The sequence below is a fragment of the Rhinatrema bivittatum genome, chromosome 1 (assembly GCF_901001135.1).
Source record: "Rhinatrema bivittatum chromosome 1, aRhiBiv1.1, whole genome shotgun sequence".
NCBI classification, from domain to species: Eukaryota; Metazoa; Chordata; class Amphibia; order Gymnophiona; family Rhinatrematidae; genus Rhinatrema; species Rhinatrema bivittatum.
The window spans coordinates 365,026,346-365,048,436 of record NC_042615.1 but is presented as its reverse complement, the minus strand read 5'-3'; the positions used below and the strand labels follow the sequence as shown (position 1 = coordinate 365,048,436).

At 43.8% G+C, this 22,091-nt stretch overlaps 1 long non-coding RNA gene across 1 annotated transcript in view; it reads left to right on the top strand.

Moving 5' to 3' along the window:
* The first annotated feature begins 667 nt into the window (after positions 1-667).
* The window catches only part of LOC115091052, an 83,142-nt gene continuing 61,718 nt past the window's right edge, over positions 668-22,091 (top strand). The window contains exon 1 of the long non-coding RNA XR_003856595.1: positions 668-761. This is a non-coding gene — a long non-coding RNA (uncharacterized LOC115091052). The remainder of the gene's footprint in view (positions 762-22,091) is intronic.

The following is a 22,091-nucleotide window of genomic DNA, read 5'->3' as shown; positions in this document are numbered from 1 at the left end:
AAGCATTCCCCTCGAACACAGAAAAAAACCCCTACCTCAGTCTCCAACTCCCAAACCCCCAGCCCTATATCCTAGTCCCATTTAGGTGCAGATCTGGATGGGAGTCTCCGGGTCCTACTTTGTCTTCTTTAGCTCTTTTAAATGGTGACTTCTCATGTTGAAAAGTCTTTAGGATCAAGAACCTGCTATTCCAGCCTGGCTCCCAGTGAGAAAACACTTCTTTAATCCAAAATCCTCCTTGACTGGTGTCTTACTGTAACAGGGTTTGCCTCATTCAAGGGGTGAATGGGCTCACTGATCTTCAGCCCCTGTCCTCTGTGTCCAGCGAATGAGGATGATCTTCCCCAAAGGAGCAAGGTTTAAACACATTCCCTTCCTAAAATAGATATCTTCAGGCCATCAGACATCTCACTGTGACAGGGTCACTATGCTAGACTATATAGGAACCAAAGATTCAGGAGAAGGGGGGAAGGAAAATACAGCAACACCAGGCTAGAGACGTCCCTTGATTCCTTCCCCCGGATGTTACAAGGACAGAGGAACCACAGGTGTGGGGGATTAAGGGTGGGACCTCCCCAGAGCCAATCAGCTGGCAGAGGAGGAGGAGTTTCCACAGGATAAAAAGGACTCCCTAGTAGAGCAGTGTCAGTCTCCTGTGGGAGACTGAGGAGGAAGGATCGGATTTCCTGTCTGCTCTGGGAGATTTTGAGGCTGGACGTTCCCTGACTGGGTGAAGGACTGCAACCACTATCACAAGGAAGGTGAGCGCGGGGACTTCTGTTGTTTGGACGTAAGACAAGGATACTTTGCCTGGAGAACTGCCAGTGGGTGGCTGTACCTCTGGGGAAGGGTTGAGGTCCCAGAGGTACGGAGGGAGGTGGCAGTTAGGCCCAGTGGGGCTGGACATTTGAACTATGGACTTTGAGAGGGACTTCTGAAGCCAGTGGTTGGAAAGTGAGTTGCTGGCTCAGTGGGGAAGGCATCTGCCTTCTATCCAGGTGGTGTGGGTTTAAATCCCACCTGGGGACTTGTAAGGTAAATACAGCTAAATTGCTATTTTGAGTTTTCAAGGGAGCAGGGAAGCTCATTCAGGGATTGGATCCCAGGAACAGATGCAAGCAGCGGTGTACGGACCGGTGAAAGCATCACACTCACGCTGCCAGGCCTTTCACAGGTGCTTGCCTCATTCAGGGGGTTAATAGGCTCACTGGTCTTCAATCCTGGAACAGGAGTCCCAAAGGGTTCTGGCAAAAAAGTCCATCTTACTGCCTCAAATAAAAGAGGGACCCTCTGGCAGGGCGTGCACACTGAAGGCCCTCTTCAGAAAGCAGAGAGGCCTCACCAGAAAGGAAAGCCCAGATATTCTTTTTGTTCTTTGTCTAACCAAAACTAACTCTAGCCATACCCTGAATGGCAAAATGGCAGGGTTAAATAGGCAAAGGCAACCAATCCCATCTCTCCAGGTAGGAAGAGCCCGAAGGGGATGGAAGTTTCTAGACTGGGACCTAGGGATATCTAGTGGCAGACTAAAGGGACCAGCCACATCTACAAAAAAAGCAAAAATAATTAGAGTTATACATCCAGCAAAACAAGTTATACAGTGAAATATAAAATAATTGCAATGCCAAGAAATCTCAAACAGTTCTCAATAAAGCAATTGTCCTCAACCCTTTTTCTGTCATGACACACCTGACAGATGTTTCTTACATGCATGACACACTGAACACATGACCGTCATGGGGCTAAATGTAAAAGTACAGTTTGCATCCACAGGAACCCCCCCTAACCCACAATAATGGATGTAAAGCAGATTTACAGCATTCCCCATACAACTCACCCTACAAAGAAGATATTCTGGTTCTGGTGTCATCTCAGGAACAGCAACACAGATTCCTTCTACTTCCAGGCTCGATAGCCCTACTTATGAAAAGACAGCAGTTTACTACCAATGCATGTCCTCTTCAGAAAACACAACAAATAAGCATGGATAGAATCGTTTATCTCGTCCCCCCTGCTGCAGGCGCTCGAGGGAGGAGCCACATTGGATGCCGGCATGGAGCGAATGCTGGTCCTATTGGCAGAAGAGACATCTCTGAGTCCCGGTGCGCCACCATTCAAGACTTCTGATTCAAACTTGATAGATTTGTCATTATCTATGGAAAGAGAACTAATCCACGAGCAAAATTCTGAGCTCCCAAGAAGAGATGCCATTTTGTCGCCACCTTTGGAGAACCCCCAGTTATGGGATTCCACAGGCCCCATAGAAGTTCTACATGTGCCTGAAGCCGGAATGAGTAACAGGAACCCGACGGAATTAGGAGAATGGGAACCCAAGGAATGCCCCAACCCTGCAACCTTCCTTAAGTAAGCCATCAGTAATAACACTAGATTCCATATGAAACACTTTGTCTTCATTAGAGAGAACCATATTTTCTTTAACTCAAATTTTGAAGGAGACAATACTAAGATGCTGGTTATCAAATCCCAAATTACAAATTTTGATACCAAAATACAAGTTTTGAATACAAGAGTGACAACTATAGAATCAGTTCAGAGTAACTTGATTCAATCTGATATTATTTATTCAAAGAAATTGGAAAATTCTTCAAGAATTTTGAAACTAAGGTTTTTGAATTTTCCATATTTAAATATGATGTCTCTAAAGGACTTATTTAGAAATTAAATCATTCAAATTCTTAAAATTCCTAATGAAGTGGTTCCAATTATAACAAAAATCTATTATTTGCCCTCCTCCAAGGATGAAATATCTGGGAGTCAACCTCAAGATACCTCTTTAAATATTTCAGATATTTTGGAACTAACCCAAGAAACTGCTATTCAGACAAGGACATTACTTGTGACTTTCACTTTTGTTTCAGAAAGGAACTCTGTTTTAAGATTCTTCTTTCAAAATCAATTACAACTATTTCATGGGCAGAAAGTTCAGATTTTCCCCAACATAATTAGGTCCATACAAGAATGGCGAAATAAATTTCTTTCAATGAGAGGAGAGGTGGTATCATGAGGTGCTAGATTTTCCTTAAGATATCCGTGTAAATGTTTACTTTATTGTCAAAATTCTAAATATTTGTTCTTTGAGCCTTCTCAGTTAAGAGTGGATTCACACTCCTAAATTGTATTTCATGGGGGGGGGGGGGGGGTCTGTTAAGTTAATGCAGGGGATATTTCTGGAGATTACTTTTTTTCTTATTTCTCCTCTTGCTCTGTAAACCCTTGGTCTCCCATTTTACTATTAAGAGATGTGGAGATATTTGATATGTTTCTTTCATTCTTGTGGTAATTCATATTAAGAGAATATCTTCATGTTTTGTATCTCATTTTTCTGATATAAGTATATACTTGTGCTTATTTGGAAACATAATAAAAATAAAATTATCATAAATAATAATAAGCAAAGGCCCAGTGGGCCGCTAGCAGTACCCAAGCTGACCAGCGGCAAAGAAAAGAAAGGTACCAGCAGCTACCAATGGAAGCTAACCCTCTGGCAGCCCAAGAACAAGCAAAAGCCACATGTGCCTCCAGCAGAGCCCAACCTGCTGGCAGCCAAAAAACAATAGATCCTTGGGCCTCTGGTGGAGCTCAAGTAGCTGGTGGCAGAGAAACAATGAAGGACCTGACCAGCAGCGAAGTAGGAAAGGACCTGCCGGGTGATCGAAAAAGAGACTAGGCTTAGCAGCGGCAGAAGAAAATATGAGGCTACAGCTGAATGCTCATCTGCTGACAGTCTGACAGAGTATGAGTGAGGTATATGTGTTTGAAGAGCATGCTTGCATATGAATGTGTGTGAAAGCAAATGTGTGAAAACATTTGTGTATGAGCAAGCAAGAACATCTGTATGAGTGAGCATGTGTGGAGATGAGCATAAATATTTTATTTAAAGACTTTTTTTATACCAGTATAAGTGGGGACATCATACCGGTTCACATTTGAACAGCAGGTTTGAAAGTACATATTAACAGGAAGTTAGAACTGGGAGGGGGATCACACCAGTGCAAAGTAGAAATGTAACTTAACAACAGGTGAAAATATAACTCCTTAACATAAGGAAAATAGGATTGTCGATATGGGAGACAATATAGCATCATAGTATGAAAAGTACACGGGAAAACATTTTGAGTGTTAGACCTTTGAGAGGGAAAGAGGCAGATTAGGTGACAGGAGGGGGGAAAGAGGAGGGGAAGACTAATCCGGATAAGCTTGTTTAAATAACCATGTTTTTTAACTTCTTTTTAAATTATAATTATATTCTTTTTAAATATTAACCATGTGTGAGAGAGGGAGAAAAGAAAGTTCCCCCTTTCCTGCAACCATGTCCTCCTCTCCCACTAAACCACAGAAATCCCAGGATGACTGGAAATCAAACGTTCACAGGTATGGATTTTTTTTATTCTCACTAGGTTTAATTTTTGGGTACTATTTCATGTGTCTGCTGTTTGGAAATATTGTATTAATGTTTGGTAAAATGTATATAATTTGTATATGAGATTTTAATTACTGGCTGTTACATTATTCATCAGCTGTTTTGAAATATTTTTTCTTTTTATTAGTATGGTTTTACTATTATGATTGTTTCATATTGCTTGATTTTATTGATTTGAGGAACGGCATTTCTGTTTTACCATTGATGCACTGCATATAGTGTGGCTTGTTGCAGTTTTCAATACAGTTTTGGTCTACATTTTTCTGTTTATATTGTATGGTCTCTTTTTATTCTGTATTTGGTGAGGATCTGTACATGGTCTGCATGTCTAACTGAGGTGAAGTATCCTGCTAGTGTGAAGTTTCTATTTTAAGATCTATAGCAGGCTGGCATTTTCTGTTTTCCTAATAGGAGATGTATTGCTTTTTAGGACCTGGTGTAATATCTGCAGTATTGCCTTTTCATAGTTAAGGCTTTTACTGTTTCAGTGATGGCAGTCAATGTTCTTTCTTAGTATGGGAGGTATACCTCTGTAATTATAATTCAGTTTACTTATGGTTTTCTGGGGCAAGGCCCACACCCAACAACCATTACAATAGGCCTAATACCATTTGTATGCCAAGTGATTATTTTGCTTTTTTTGTAGATCTTTGTGGATGGTACCACAGTAGTGCATGTAAAAATAATATGCATATTGTTGTGATATTTTTATCTCAGAAAACTATACTTTGAATGTCTTTTCATGTAAAATTAGTTATAAATGCAAATTTTTTTATTGTGTGTGATGGGTGCTGGGAAGGAGGGAGTGCAAGGCTCTAAGGTTCACCTAGAGCACCTGATACCCTTGCACTAGGCTGGTAGAAAATTTGTCACATGCAGACCCCTATCATTCACCCATCCCCCACTTTTCCAGGGGCAAATGCTTGTGAAACTTGGAAGACAGGTGACAGGGTTGCCAGCTTTCTAGAAATGCTGAATTATCACAGTTACTTTGCCTCTCCTCTGGGAACTCTGGGCCCTGTTTTCCTCATTCCGTAGCATTTCAAATTAGTGAAAGGACCAAACTATAAAGAGACCCTACCCCCCCTTGCCCCTTTAGATGATTTGACCGGTGCTGTACTTTGGGAGGGGCACCATCTCATCCCTTGACTCAGGCAGCAGATTCCCTTGACCGGCCCTTATCCCTTGGAAAACACGGAATCTCAAGATGACAATTTTAAAGGACAAAGAAGCATCCACTGGAGCGTTCCTACTGATAAATTGCTATATCTGAGATGAAAAGGAATGAATATTGTCACAACTAAAAAATTGATGCTCCAAAGTCCCTTCAGCAGATTCACAATGCCAACATACCTCTTATTGTCGTAAACCCACTCTATATAGTTTTAAACGTGACCATGTAAGTCAATGTGAAAGGAAATATAACGTTTGGATAAGGCTAGCAGATAAAGAGGTCCAATTAGTAGTTGTATCAATTAATACAATCAGGTTCTAAAGATCTCCCAAGCTTTCTCCAACCCCAGACATTTAACAAATGTGTTAGCCCATAACATCTTATAAATCTGTGACGCTTCATGCCCTAAAGTAAATCGTTTAAGGCAAAGGAACTGACATTCTGGTATATTCTTTAGCTGTCCCAAGCTTAGAGTACTATGATTAATACAATGCTTCAGTTGGATACAATTATAACTTTGAGAAGAGGGCAAATCATATGTTTGTACCAAAGAGTCAAAAGAGAGCATCCCCGATTCCAGAATCTGCCCAATAGACCAAATCCCCTTTCATAGCTACACTGGCCAAATAATCATAGCTTTATTAATCCTCAATAAGAGATTAAACCAGTAAGGGGACAAAAGAGTCCAAATCACAAAGGGCCTGATGAGCAGCAGCAATACTTGATATAAAAAGTAGATGCTTAGGGAGATATATGCATGACAATAAGCTCAAGGGTATGGGGGAACTAAATCCCTTTCCAAATGCAAACATCTAAGGGCAGAAACCAGAACATAATCACCAAGTAACCATAATACACCATAATGCAAAAGAAAAGCTCTATGATAATTAAAAAGTCAGAGAATCCTATCCCTCCATCCTCTTTAAGTAACTTTAATTTCCACAATGGTAACCTTTTTCCATAAGAAAGACACCAATAAACTATCAATTTTTACACAAAAGGAACTAAGGAAATGGGAAGGAGACTCAGAGTATAATTAATTTGTGGAGCACATACCAACTTAATAGACTCTAACCTTCCCTACCAAGAAAGAGAGGAAGCCACCTTATCACAGTATCTTCTAATAACTTTGTAATCTTTACCACAGTATCTTCCATCATGAGATCAATATCAGACTGAAAAATAACTCCAAAATATTTGAAACATTCCTGGGACCACTTATACTCCAAGTCGTCAAGCATAGATTGTACACATAACTTGTTAGAAGGCATTAGGGATGTGAATCGTTTTTGAACGATTAAAATTATCGTCAAATAATTTTAAAATCGTCCTAAATCGTTAGAGTGCACGATACAATACAAATGCCCCCGATTTATCGTCAGGGGCATTTGTATTGTATCGTTAAATAGGGCACGGGAATTATTTGGGGAGGGCGGGAAAACAGGCACACCAAAACAACCCCTAAACCCACCCCGACCCTTTAAAACCAATTCCTTACCCTCCCCCACCCTCCCGAACTCCCCCAAAATGTTAAGTTACCTGGTGGTCCAGTGGGGGGGGGTCCCGGCGCGATCTCCCACCCTCGGGCCATCGGCGCCATTTTGGCTGCCACTAATTAAAATGGCGCCGATGGCCCGATTAAAAAAAAAAAAAAAAAAAAAAAAAAAAAAACCCCACCCGACCCTTTAAATCGACCCCCCCCCCCCCCCCAAAAAAAAAACCTTTTAAAATTACCTGGTGGTCCAGGGGGGCCTCGGGGAGAGGAGAGATCCAGGGGGGCCTCGGGGAGAGATTTCCCGATCCCAGGCACCAGCTGTTCTAAAAATAAATGGCGCCGATGCCCCTTTGCAGGAGCACTGGATGGCCGGTGCCATCTTTAAAGATGGCGCCGGCCATCATTACTCATCATTACTCATCAGCCCCTATTATAGAGTATAGTATAATAGGAGCTGTAGAGCATGTCTCTGAAGATTTTGTTCATCATATTCTGGAATACCGCTGGAGCATTGCAGAGGCCAAACGGCATGACCAGATATTCAAAATGGCCATCGTTGGTATTAAATATGGTCTTCCATTCATCGCCCTGGCGTATCCTGACCAAATTGCAAGCCCCTCTGAGGTCCAAATTGTTAAATATCTTGGCCCTCTGAAGCCTGTCAAAAAGTTCAGATATTAGTGGCATGAGGTAGCGGTCCTTTTGTGTGATTTCATTTAAGCCACGGTAATCTATGCATGGCCAAAGGGAGCCGTCCTTTTTCCCTACAAAAAAGAATCCTGCCCTGGCAGGAGATCTGGAAGGCCAAATGAAGCCTTTTTCCAAATTTTCTTGTATATAGTCGGATATGGCCTTCATCTCAGTCAAAGAGAGTGGGTAGACTCTTCCTCGAGGAGGCTCAGTGTTGGGCAGTAAATTAATAGGGCAATCAAAAGATCGATGAGGGGGTAGACTATCTGGCGCTTTCTTTGAGAACACATCCTGGAAGGAGGAATACTGTGGCGGAAGTCCCAGCATGGAGGACGTTGTGGCTAGGCAGGGCATCAGAGACATGACCTTCAAACATTTTTTGTGGCAGGAATCACCCCATTGGGACAGTTGCAGAGTGTTCCAATCAAATTGCGGAGTGTGTAGTTTTGGCCATGGTAGTCCGAGAATCACAGAATGTATCACCTTGTCCTGTATCAAAAAGGAGATGATCTCAGTATGCAGAGATTCTGTGTGAAGTCGATTGGGGATCATGGAGAAGGTAACTTCGCCTGACAATGGTTCGCCATGAATAGAGGAGAGACGTAATGAGGTTGGCATACGGATGGTGGGAATCTGAAGGTGGTCCACGAGTTGACAGAGGATAAAATTTCCACCGGCTCCGGATTCCACCAATGCCAGGGTCTGAAATTTCTGGGTGTCCAAATTAATGGAGACAGGCAGAGTTAATGGAGGAAAGGGTGCAGTCAGGCCTAGGAGAAGTCCTCCGGCAGATCCTAGGCCTGGGAGTTTCCCAGATGGAGTGGACAGGAGGGTACCGCATGACCTGATTGTGCACAATACATGCAGAGGCCATACTTCTGGCGGCGATGCTTTTCCTTTGAGGATAGATGACTACGGCCCATTTACATTGATTCCTCATCCACAGTGTCTTGAGTAGTAGTAGTCTGGGTAGATGACGTAGGGCGAGTTTGTGGAGCACCAGAAGCCATCCTCTTGGCTCCTCTGACCTCTTGGGACCGCTCACACAGATGGCGGTCTATGTGACCAGTGAGGTCTATGAGGGAGTCCAAGGCCTCAGGGAGTTCTCATGCAGCTAGTTCATTCTTGATATGCAGACTCAGGCCTTCAAGGAATATGGCACGTAGGCAGCCCAGATCCCAGTGCAACTCAGATGCGAGAGTCCTGAATTCGATGACGTAATCCGTCAAATATCTGGAACCTTGTTGCAGATGTAGGAGCAAAGACCCAGAGATGGCCTTTCAACCTGGGTCATTGAATATGGAGCGATAAAGGGCAAGGAAGCCCAGCAGGTCCTTGAGGACTGGATCCATTCGCTCCCAGAGAGGCGATGCCCAGGCCAATGCTTTCCCGTCCATAAGGGATAAAATGTTTGTAGTCTTGGATACTACATCAGGAAAATATGCAGGTTGTAAAGAAAAGTGCATGTTGCACTGGTTCAAGAAGCCCCTATACAACAAGGGGTCACCTGCAAAACGAGGATGTGCTGGCTGGGGCACTAGAGGCTGGAAGGGTGACGCATGTGAAGCTGAATTAGGCTTGGCAGGCATTGGAACGGAGTCCAGTCGATTGCTCAGTTGGTTTATGGCGCTAGCCAAAGTCTCTAGAATCTTTTGCTGTTCTGTGATTCACTGGGCTGAATCACAGGGATGGCCTGAATTGCTGAGACCTGTGCTGGCTCCAAGGACTTTGGCAATCTGTTAGGATTAGTGAGTGTGTGGGCCCTGGGCCGAGGTGAGAGATGGTACTGTCCACGGGGAGGGGCCTTGCAAGATGATATACTAATTGTGAAAGATAATTGTGATTTAAAAACATTGTATCAGAAGGCTATTGATAGAAACAATCTTCTTATATATCAGTTTCCACCCCAGAGCATTTAAAAATGGCCTCCCTGTAAGCCAATTTTTTCGCATTCGGCGATTATGCTCATCAATTGAAGAATTCAAGAAACAGGCATATCATCTTGCAAGGCGATTTATAGAATGTAGATATCCTTATGCAGTAATATGTGCAGCATATAAAAGAGCCTTATGTTCACCTCGCATGGCGTTATGAGAATACTGGGCAAAGTCTAAGCAAGTCTGCGTGCCGCGGCACATGGAGAAATTGCCAGCAATTATGCAAAGTATTTATCAACACTGGCATGTGCTGCAATTATACTCTACTTTCAGTGAAGAGCCATTGATTTCTTTTAAATGTGGACCCAACATTAAGAACCAAGTGGTTCGAGCTGCTGCACTCGAATCGTATTGCCGTATTGCAAAATGGCGCCGGCCGTATGGCCATATTGCCGTATTGCAAAATGGCGCCGGCCGTATGGCCGTATGGCAGGCGCCATTTTGCAATACGGCAAATACGATTCGAGTGCAGGAGGTCGCTTCCGGACCCCCGCTGGACTTTTGGCAAGTCTTGTGGGGGTCAGGAGGCCCCCCCAAGCTGGCCAAAAGTCCCTGGGGGTCCAGCGGGGGTCCGGGAGCGATCTCCTGCACTCGTGACGTCGGGGGACAGGAACCAAAATGGCGCCGGCGCCATTTCTATTAACGCACCCGTGGCCCGAGAGTGGAAGATCACACTGGGACCCCCCCACTGGACCCCAGGTAATTTAAAACATTTCGGGGGGGTTCGGGAGGGTGGGGGATTTATTTTAAAGGGTCGGGTGGATTTTAGGCTTGTTTTAGTGTGCCGGTTTTCCCGCCCTCCCCCTTCCCCCGATTTACGATTTTTGATGATAAATCGGGGGAATTCCTATTGTATATCGCCTCTAACGATTTTTGACGATTTAAAATATATCGGACGATATTTTAAATCGTCAAAAAACGATTCACATCCCTACCTGCTACCTGCCTCTGACTCCGGTTTGCTTCTGACTCCGCTTCAGCCTGCAGCCTGCCTCTGACTCCGGTTTGCTTCTGACTCCGCTTCAGCCTGCAGCCTGCCTCTGACTCCAGTTTGCTTCTGACTCCGCTTCAGCCTGCAGCCTGCCTCTGACTCTGCTTCTGCCTGCTTCTGACTCTGCTTCAGCCCACAGCCTGCCTCCGTCTCCGGTTTACTGCAGTCTCCGCTGCCGCCCGCTGCCCTGCCTTCAGCTGGCCCTCGGCTCTGCGCAGCCGGCCCTCAGTCCTCCGGGTACCTTGAACTTTCTATCACTCTGCCTGCCCTGGTCCCGGCCTACGCCTCACCACAGCCTTCTGGACATTCCCTAACAGCTCCTAGGACCCAGGACCCTATGGGCTCCTCCTGGGGGGTCCCTGGTTCCTGGGTGTATCCTTCTAGCTTGTGGCTCTGCCTCCCAACCTACCCTGTCTCCCTAGGTAGGTTGGCCCAAGGGTCCACTACCCTCTCCAGCAGCATCAAACTATAACACCTGGGCTCACTTAAAAGATTCATCCTCCCTCTGGGCATGCCTATAGTTCCCCGTGTCACCTCCATTTTTCCATTTAAAAGGACCAGGTAAGACATTCTGTGTGGGTGCTTGTTCTTCCCCCTATTCTGAACCTTCCTTCCTGGCTGGCTCTAAATTAGCTGCATAGATGTATTTGATTTGTTGGCATTGCCTTTGAGAATTAGAGTATTTAAGAAAGCGATCAGGGTTCCCCAAAGGAAAGAGTTGTGGAAAATCTAACTCTTCATAGTTGTGGCTGGGTGAATCTGTTGTAAGCTGGTTCCAGAAACCCTTGAAGTTTGGACAGTCTTGTTCTATGATCATGGGGTAGGATAGCCAAAGAAGAACTCCCACCTCAATCTTGTATTGACTGGCCGAGGTCTTCAGTTGTACCTGGCTCATGGTATACTATTGATGGTCCCTGTGGATGCATGCTAGGGTTACTACTTAATTATAGTCAACCTGGATTTGCTTCACCAACTCTCTTTGAATGAGCATTTTTACACTCACAAAGTCTACTAGCACTTGGGTTGGAATCCCATCTAGCTCCACCGAAATCACAAAAGTAGAAAAAAACCCTGGCTTTAGACATCCACGAAATTACACAAATGTGGGGTCACAGAATTAGTGCCCATTGTCTCATTTCCCTTGCAGGGACAGTCTCTAGTGAAATGGCCCATTTCTTCACAGCTGAAGCATGGTGATCTGACTAGGGTTTGCAGGTGAGGTAAAAAGTCTTGCCCTGCCTGTGACACTGTTGGTCGAAATCTCTGCATCTTAGGGTTCTGCCATCCTCTATCTGGATCAAAGGGCTTCTCCCAGAATCATGACAATTCAGGCATGGTCTGGGTCTGATAATAGGCCTCTGACAATTCCAGGGCCTTTTCTACCATAAGTCTTGGGTGTCGGCAAACCCATTGCCACATGGTCCATTCAAGGCTTTCCAGGAACTATTCCAGCAGAACTGCTTTGGCTACCTCCACCTCTGTTTTCCCTTCTGGTTGCAACCATTTCCAGGCAACATCATTAAGCCTGTGGAATAGGTTACTTGGATTTTCTCCAGCCTACAGAACTGCCTGCTGAAATTGTTGTCAGTAGGCTTCTGGGGTGAGACCCATTGTCTCGAATGGCTGCCTTAACTTCCTGGTAGGTGGTCCACCTTTCTAGATTAGCTATTTGAGCTTGTAATGGCCATTTGCACAACTTGGGCTATCTTTGTTAGCACTGTTTGCTGCTGCACCCCTTGCTCTTGTAATACCTGCTACTGATCAATTTGCATTTGCAGGGCAATTTTAATTGTTGCTGCCCTGTAGCAAGGACCTGGATCACCTGCTCCAGTTCCCCTTCTTACCGAGCTGCCTTCAACTATGTATCTCTCTAGGGATAGGAGAGTGGGGAAAAAAAAAAAACTGAAACTGCTGGCCTGTCCAACCCTTACTTACTACTTGAGCAGGCAGGGATAGCCCCCTTGGCCTGATGTGCAAGATCTCAGTAAGTAGAACTGGGAGGCCCTAGAAAAATAAAAGGGAAAAAAAAACTTCTTCAGAGTTTTTTTTTTTCTGATGTGGCTGTGGGCTCTTGTCTGTGCTTCCTGCTTAGGCAGGAAATCCCACTCTGCCACCATATGTGGTAACTCGAGCGGCAGCTGCTTGGAAACATCCAGAGGAAAAAGGAGGCAGACTTTGCCTGTTCCTTAATTACAGTTTATTTACAGTAAAAACAATGCTCGGTGCAAAGCAAAACAAATTAGGCAGTGCACCATGAGGTTCAGGTATCTCATAAATACTGGGAATTACACATAACAGGTCTTAGCATATTCCTGGTTTCTGCCTGTTCTCTGGGCTCTCTAACCGTTTTGGGCCCTGCCAACTTAAATTAGGTTGAAGGGATTCCTCACTTGTAAAGCTGATCCTCAAAGAAAACTCGGCTAGATCTCTGTGGGCAGTCCCTTAAGTTAGTTTGAGGGAGTTTCCAGTATACTCCCTCACAGAGACGTTTGATATCAAAATTCATTGCAAAGAACACTGAGAAGTTCAAGTATAGATGGGGTGGACAATTTTCAAACTCTTTTACTGTAGTAAACATGCATTTACATGCTTAAATTAGAGTTTTGAAAATTAACCTTCCTCAACATAGGCAAACATGCAAGTGCTGTATTGCAGCATGCATACATTTATTGGCAGGAAAAAGGGGTGTTTCTGGAAGCAGGGGATGGGCGGGAGCTAGGAGAAATTGTAGAGTAGACATATCCACAAATGTGTCCCACAAAAATTGCAGGTACAAATGTCCCTGCATCTTCCACATGAAAATGAAAAATGCCCCCCTTAGATTTTCCTTTGGGTTGCTGAGTACAAAGAAGGCTTCCCAGCCCATAAAGAGATAATATATTCTTGGAATGTGCTGGGATGTAAACACACTGTTCAGAAACAAAACAAAAAAAAATCTGAATATGCTCATATCTGTTTACTCCAAGCGAGACACATTCCTTGGTATGATCAGTGTTGCAAGGAAATGCATCTCCTTTTCATCTGGCTGCTCAGAGTTTCAAAGAAATGTCTAAACTTAATAGGGAAATGGAGTTAACATATTGATGACATGTTGATCAAGTCACAGGATTATTTCTCATGTTGAGTTCAGTGGCAAACTTTGAGGAACTGACACTGTGTAAGAAAGTACTGTTTATAAATTGAAAAATTATAAAAACAAGGTACTGATTGCCATATGTTAGCATTACTTTCATCATGTTTAAGTTTGTGCAACTATTCTCTCTTACTGGTGTATGAGATGAAATGTTAATACAAACTAGATATAAAAATATGGAATATGATGACAGCCAACAACAGTACAGCTTGTCCACTCTACCTGATTTGCTTCATTTTGCAATGCCATAAACTACAGTTGATCTGCGGCTTTCCCTTCATGTCTTTAATTATCAAACAATAAGCAATCTTTCCTGTTAGTACAGCCTCTCTAGCCAGGCTAAACCAAATATCCAAAAGCATCTTTTTATCTTTAGAAATATTTTTATGGAATATTTAGGCCTGATTTACTAAAGCTTTCTTTCATTCTGTATCTATGGGAAAAAAGCTGAGTAAATCAGACCGAATATGTGACTTTAAAATAACTGACAGTGATAGAAGACTATCCAACTGTAATATGTCCAAGATTCTAATACCGAATTGTCACTACATGTTAATAATAGGATATGACAAAGTTAGATTTATTTTAATATTTTACAGAATTGATAACCCACATACATTTAATAATATTCAAGGCGGAGTACATAGTGAAAACACATAATCATGAAAACATAGACATAATGTAAAAGAAGGTGCCTGTTTCAGTGTCATGAAGCCAGCTATTAATAGCATCTCTGAGGATTGTCTTATATGGTTTGACAGAGGTCCGGGTTGCTGCATGCATACTAAAGTAGGGCATCTGGGTTAATAAAATCTATTGGGGAAGCTCAATTAATATGTCCCCCAAAGGCATTGCCACTGATTGGGATTGATAGTTAAATTGAAGTCTAATTCCCAGGAAGTTTTCTAACTCTATGCAGCTGAATATTTTAAGACTGAGAACAGTAGATGACATGATCTTTTTCATTGACTGAAAAAGAAATGTTTGAAACCATTTATAATATGAAGCCTTCTAACATGATTGCCATAGATTTCCACAGCATCCTGCTATGATTCTGCTACAGCAGTGGTCCCCAAACCTGTCCTGGAGGGCCACCAGCCAGTCAGGTTTTTGGGATATCCTCAATGAATATGCATGAGAGAAAATTTGCATGCACTGCCTCCATAACATGCAAATTTTCTCTCATGCATATTCATTGAGGATATCCCAAAAACCTGACTGGCTGGTGGCCCTCCAGGACAGGTTTGGGGACCACTGTGCTACAGCTTGTGGGATGGTACAAGCTGCTGTTCAACATTAGGAATTTGAAATTTTCTTGCATTATACATTTGCGGGCGGATTTTAAATGCCCTGCTCGCGTAAATCCGCCCAGATTTACGTGAGCAGGGCCCTCGTGCGCCTATTTTGCATAGGCCGTCGGCGCGCGCAGAGCCCCGGGACGTGTGTAAGTCCCAGGGTTTTTTTAAGGGGGCGTGTCGTGGGCGGGGCCGAATGCCGCGGCGTTTCGGGGGCGGGACACAGCGTTTCGGGGGCGGTACCGGGGGCGTGGCGCCGGCCCGGGGGCGTGGTCGAGGCCTCCGGACCAGCCCCCGGGTCGGATGACGGTGCGCCAGCAGACTGCTTCTAGCAGACGTAAATCTATCTTCACACCCTACGATTGAAGAAGGCAGTGAGGGTCATCATAGATTAGAAAAGTCAGAGATACCCCTTTTATTTATTTATTTTTTTTTTAAAATTTATACTTTATTCAGATTTTATACAATACAGTTGTAAAAATCAAAAAGCACATTTTTATATGCAAAAAGAAAAATAAGAAAAAAGAAAACAATAATAATAATAATACTCTCTTGTATTACATATTGCATAAAAAATCTTAGTCCACATTACGGGAGGATTATTACAGGCAAAAAATTATAGAAATCTGTAAATCAAGTTTACTATTGGAGATTCTTCTTTAACTAGCAGACTATATCTCAAGCTCGCTCACTTTCTTTATCTTCCAGAAAGGATTCCAGGTGGATAGGGTCTTGGAAAATAAATTTATTCTTATGAAGAACAACAACACATTTACAAGGGAATTTTAAGAAAAATGGAGCTCCCAGAGATAAAACTCTGGGCTTCATTATCAGAAATTGTTTTCTTCTTATTTGTGTGTTTCTTGACACATCGGGAAATACTTGGACCCTTTGCCCGCAAAATAGGAAATCCTTATTCTTAAAGTACTTTTGCATTATCAAAGTTTTATCATTATCCCTACACAAGGTAACCAATAATGTAGCTCTTTGTGGAATATCATCCGCAGATGACTCTAAAAAAGAATTTAAATTGGGAGAATGCTGCTGGACCAGGTCCATTCCATCCCCTTCCACCTGATTCCTTAATCTAGAATTCATAATATAGTATATTTTCGACACGCATTTCTCATCTAGAGTGGAAATTGACAAAACTTCTAATAGGTATTTTTTAAACAACTCAGTGGCAGATAGAAGTCTAGTAATAGGAAAATTCAAAATTCTTAAGTTCTTTGCCCTCTGTTCATTTTCCAAATTTTCCAATTGTCTATGGGTTATCAAACTGTCTTTAATATGAGAATTGTTAACAGCCTGTAAAGTCGAAACCTGTGCTGTTGTTGTTTTTCCCAACTCTTCTAATTGCATTAAACGACTAACATATTTTTCTAACACATTTTTAAATTCCATTGATGTTTTATTATTCTGGACTATAGCGTTTCGGGGGCGGTACCGGTGGCGTGGTGCCGGCCCGGGGGCGTGGTCGAGGCCTCCGGACCAGCCCCCGGGTCGGATGATGGCGCACCAGCAGTCTGCTGGCGCGCGTAGATTTACGTCTGCTTCTAGCAGGCGTAAATCGAGGGACAAAGGTAAGAGGGGGGTTTAGATAGGGCCGGGGGGGGGGGGGGTTAGGTAGGGGAAGGGAGGGGAAGGCGAGGGGAGGGCGAAAGAAAGTTCCCTCCGAGGCCGCTCCGAAATCGGAGCGGCCTCGGAGGGAACGGAGGCAGGCTGCGCGGCTCGGCGCGCGCAGCCTGCCCAAAATCGGCAGCCTTGCGCGCGCCGATCCAGGATTTTATAAGATACGCGCGGCTATGCGCGTATCTTATAAAATCCAGCGTACTTTTGTTTGCGCCTGCTGTGCGAACAAAGTACACGATCGCGCTCTTTTTTAAAATCTACCCCTTGGTTTTTAATATAGGAAGAAAAATCTAGAAAACATTTAGGGTTTGATTTGCCCCCATTCAGGACTTAGTAAATTTTACAGTAAAAGATATTCACTGGGTTGGAAGAATAAAAATCTTCACACCCTACGATTGAAGAAGGCAGTGAGGGTCATCATAGATTAGAAAAGTCAGAGATACCCCTTTTACATGGATTTGTAGATCAGTCTCCATGCTGCAGTATGGAATATATTATCAACTTCAGCACAATATGAAAGAGGGTCATTATCCTGCTTTAGACATGTAAAGTCTTTCTCATGACATCGAGAAACATCTGGAATAGGAAAGAGGAAGTACACAAAACATATTAGAGGTGTGCACTGCAGATTTTTTCATTTCATTTTGTTCTTTTTTGTTTTACTTTTCTTTTTTGTTTTATTTCAGTTTTTGTTTCATTTCATTTATTTAAAACAAAAGAAACTAAATGAAAAGAGAAAAAAGAAATGAAAAACAAAGTGACATAAAAAATGGTGTTAGGTCCCTTTACCCTACCATCAAAACTATTAAAACAAATCCTGGGCTCATCTCTTCCAACCTTCCGACTCGCTCCATGACACTGGCTAGGAATGTACATTTGTTGGTTGGTTTGTTTGATTTGATTTGACAGTGCGCACATATCTCACGAATGGAGAGTACACGCTCACAATGGAAAGTAAGCGCTTTCATCTATTGCAGACCTACATATGTGCACACTATCCATTGGGCGCATGTATTCTCCATTCATGAGATACAACATGCATACCATCAACAATGAATGTGCAGGCCTAATGCTAGCCTCCTGACGTTGGCAGTATTTTGAAAAATAACAGCAGCAGGGCAGGACTGATTGGGAATCACTCCTGTCATCTGTGAATGTGATGGAATAAGATACTGGGCAGGGAGAGGGGTGGGGAGGGGGGTCAAATGGGTGAGGGAGAGGTGGGAGAGGGTGAGATTTGTTTTGTTTAAACAAAATGAAAAGAAAATTATTTCAATTTTGTTCACTTTTCTTTTGGTTTGTTTTCAAAAGAAAAGGAAACAAAATAGATCATTTTCTTAAAATGTCCTGTTTCATTTCCAATAAAAGAACATCCCTAGAATATGCTTGTGATATAATGCCTGCACAAAGTAAGGCCAAGAAACTAAAAACTAGGGATGTGAATCGTTTTAGGACGATTAAAATTATCGTCCGATAATTTTAATATCGTCTTAAACCGTTATGGAACACAATACAATAGAGATTCTAACGATTTATCGTTATAAATCGTTAGAATCGTGAGCCGGCACACTAAAACCCCCCAAAAACCCACCCCCGACCCTTTAAATTAAATCCCCCACCCTCCCGAACCCCCCCCAAATGACTTAAATAACCTGCGGGTCCAGCGGCGGTCCGGAACGGCAGCGGTCCGGAACGGGCTCCTGCTCCTGAATCTTGTTGTCTTCAGCCGGCGCCATTTTCCAAAATGGCGCCGAAAAATGGCGGCGGCCATAGACGAACACGATTGGATGGCAGGAGGTCCTTCCGGACCCCCGCTGGACTTTTGGCAAGTCTCATGGGGGTCAGGAGGCCCCCCACAAGCTGGCCAAAAGTTCCTGGAGGTCCAGCGGGGGTCAGGGAGCGATTTCCCGCCGCAAATCGTTTTCGTACGGAAAATGGCGCCGGCAGGAGATCGACTGCAGGAGGTTGTTCAGCGAGGCGCCGGAACCCTCGCTGAACGACCCTCCTGCAGTCGATCTCCTGCCGGCGCCATTTTCCGTACGGAAACGATTCGCGGCGGGAAATCGCTCCCTGACCCCCGCTGGACCTCCAGGAACTTTTGGCCAGCTTGTGGGGGGCCTCCTGACCCCCACGAGACTTGCCAAAAGTCCAGCGGGGGTCCAGAAGGACCTCCTGCCGTCCAATCGTGTTCGTCTATGGCCGCCACCATTTTTCGGCGCCATTTGGAAAATGGCGCCGGCTGAAGACAACAAGATTCAGGAGCAGGAGCCCGTTCTGGACCCGCAGGTTATTTAAGTCATTTGGGGGGGGTTCGGGAGGGTGGGGGATTTAATTTAAAGGGTCGGGGGGTGGGTTTTTTAGGGGGTTTTAATGTGCCGGTTTTGCGATTTTTCGATTTTTCACGATATTTTACCCCCCCAAACGGCAACAATACGATTCCCTCCCCCTCCCAGCCGAAATCGATCGTTAAGACGATCGAGGACACGATTCACATCCCTACTAAAAACATTAGCCCACACTTCGTCATTATTCTACCTAATTTAAAAATGCTTTTAAGACTTACATACCTCACACTATAGGATACATTAAAGAACGTTTTGTACAAGGAAGAGCATGATAAAAAACAGTATCAAGATTTTGTGCCACACATATCAATTGATTTATAGCAAATAAATTAATGGAGAAAAAAGGAAAAGACATCCAGAAATATGTAAACGTTTACACTTGTTTGATACTTGCTTCTCTACAATGGAACAGTTATCTTTCTAGGACATTAAATTACTATGCATTTTTTTATATAAGACTTTCCATACACATGTCCTGATCACATAGTAACTAGAAATGTGAATCAGAACCGGAATCAGTTCGGTTCCGGTTCTGATTCAAATCTTACAATTTGTATAGTCCGGCACGATTGTTTTTTTTGTTTATCGGCTGCACCCGAGCCAATAAACAAAAAACCCACCCCCAACTGTTTTAAAATTACCTGGTGGTCCAGTGGGGGCGCAGGGAGCGATCTCCTGCTTTCGGGCCGTCGGCTGCCACTAATAAAAATGGCGCTGATGGCCCTTTGCCCTTACCATGTGACAGGGTATCCGTGCCATTGGCCGGCCCCTGTCACATGGTAGGAGCACTGGATGGCCGGTAGGCAGTCGCCTGTGCGCTCCCGCTATGTTCCCAGGCTCCTCTGGCAGCTCCGTGGCTTCCCCTGGTCCCAGTCAGGTCTCCCCACGTGCATTGATGGGAGACGCCGTGATCACTTAGTTCCAGTCTGTCCCCCTTAGGCGCGCACGCACGCACCTTCACTGACTTTAAAGGGGCCGCGGCGGGAAACCTTCCCGTGGTCCCGGATGATGATGTCTCCAGGCCTTATTATTTAAGGCAGGCTCCACCATTTGATCTTTGCCTTGGCAACAGGTCTCCATGTTTCCTGTCATGTACTTAGTTGCTGCTCGCTAGTGTTCCAGTTCCTGTATCCAACCTAGTTTCAGTCTTTGTGTTCCTATTCCAGTCCTTGTGTACCAGTTCCAGCTTCCTGATTCCTGACTACCCATTAGATGGATTCCTTGGCATTGACCCTTGCTTGAACCTGACCTTGTCTCCAGCCTCCTGCCCTGACTTCAGCTTGAACCTGACCTTGTCTCCAGCCTCCTGCCCTGACTCCAGCTTGAACTGACTCTGCCTCCATCTGACTGCTTTGTCTTGGCCTTTCTTAGACTTTTGCCTACCTACAATCCCGGACTTAACCTGTTCCTACTGCATGCCTGCCTCAGTCTGTCCGGGCTTCTGGAACGAGGCCTAGTCTTCAACCTAGCTCCATTAGACCCTGTGTCTCTGCTGCTTCCTGGCACCTTGCCTTGAACACTCTCTCCGGGATCAACCATGTGGAGGCCTGCCTAAGACCATCTGGCCCCGGTACCCAACGGCTCAACCTGCGGGAAACGAAGGCTGGTATTGGCGAAGCTCCAGTCGGTCTCCACTTTTTGTTCAACTCTGCCTCCCAACAGTGTGGACCCGTGGGAAAGCCCCTTCAGGTAGTGCCTACTCCACATCGGGCCAAGGGTCCACCTCCGCAACAATTTGAAGTTCATTAATTATTTATTTTTTTAAATGTATTATTGAAATTTCAAAAATTATTTCACAAAGAATCCACTTTGCTTCAGAAATGTGATACATCAATTTAAGCAATAAAACAGAAAGAAAAGGGAAACCATTTTCCCACTACTACTCACAGTATCCTATAGACCCCAACCAAGGGGGGGAGGCGAGCATAAATCAAGGAGAACACTAAGAAAACATATATTTAGAAAGACATAGCTTAACACAGCTACCAATATTTCTTTACATCAGTTTACATCGATCCCGCCAGATGGTAACGCTTTCCTAGAATCAATAAAATTTTTTGAGTTGCTCTGGTGAGAAAAACACAAAATTATCTCCATTAAACTTGACTAAACATTTGCATGGATACCTCAGAAACAAAGATGCCCCTAAGGCTATGGTATCCTGACTCATGGCCAAGAATCCCTTCCTTCTTTCTTGTGTAATCTTGGCCAAGTCCAGAAATATTCTCATAGATTGTCCCATGAATAATATATTAGATTTCTTGAAATACTTCTCCATAACAGCACGCAAATCACTGTCAGTTAAGAAGGAAACCAGCAGTTGTATCTCTTTTGACCACTTCATAATTAGAAGATTCCAGATATTCTGAGAGATTGTCCAAATCAACAGCAGCTGCTTGCATTTGGGATCCTAAACCAGATGGTAGAAAGTATACTTTATCCAAGGGAGGGATTGCTTCTGAGGAAAATTCTAGAATTTCAAGAAAAAATCTCTTTAAAGTAAAATGTGGAAATTCCCCCACAACCCTTGGAAAGTTTAAAAAATGCAGGTTTAGGTGTCTCAACCTATTTTCAACAAATTCAATTCTTCTATTCAAAAGACCACTATCTTGAATTAAAGAACTTCGTACTCCCCTAATAGTTTTTATCTCCTCTTCTAGTTGATTACATTTTTTCTGATTATCCTGATGTTGTAACATATTATTTTTACAAACTATCTCAAGTTGTTGTAATAAAACAGTAATCTTAGAAGAGCATTCAGAGAAAGCATTACCCATATTTGTAACAAGGTCCCATGATTCAAGGGTGACCACAACTGGTTTCTGGATCGGTGCGAAGGTTTTCTCTCCAGGCATCATCAGCTTCTCACCTTCTTCTCCATCTCTCGCCCCTCGAGATGTTTCATCCAACAGGGGCACGGCTGGACTTCCCATTGTGGTCTCCAGCCCCTCCAGCATG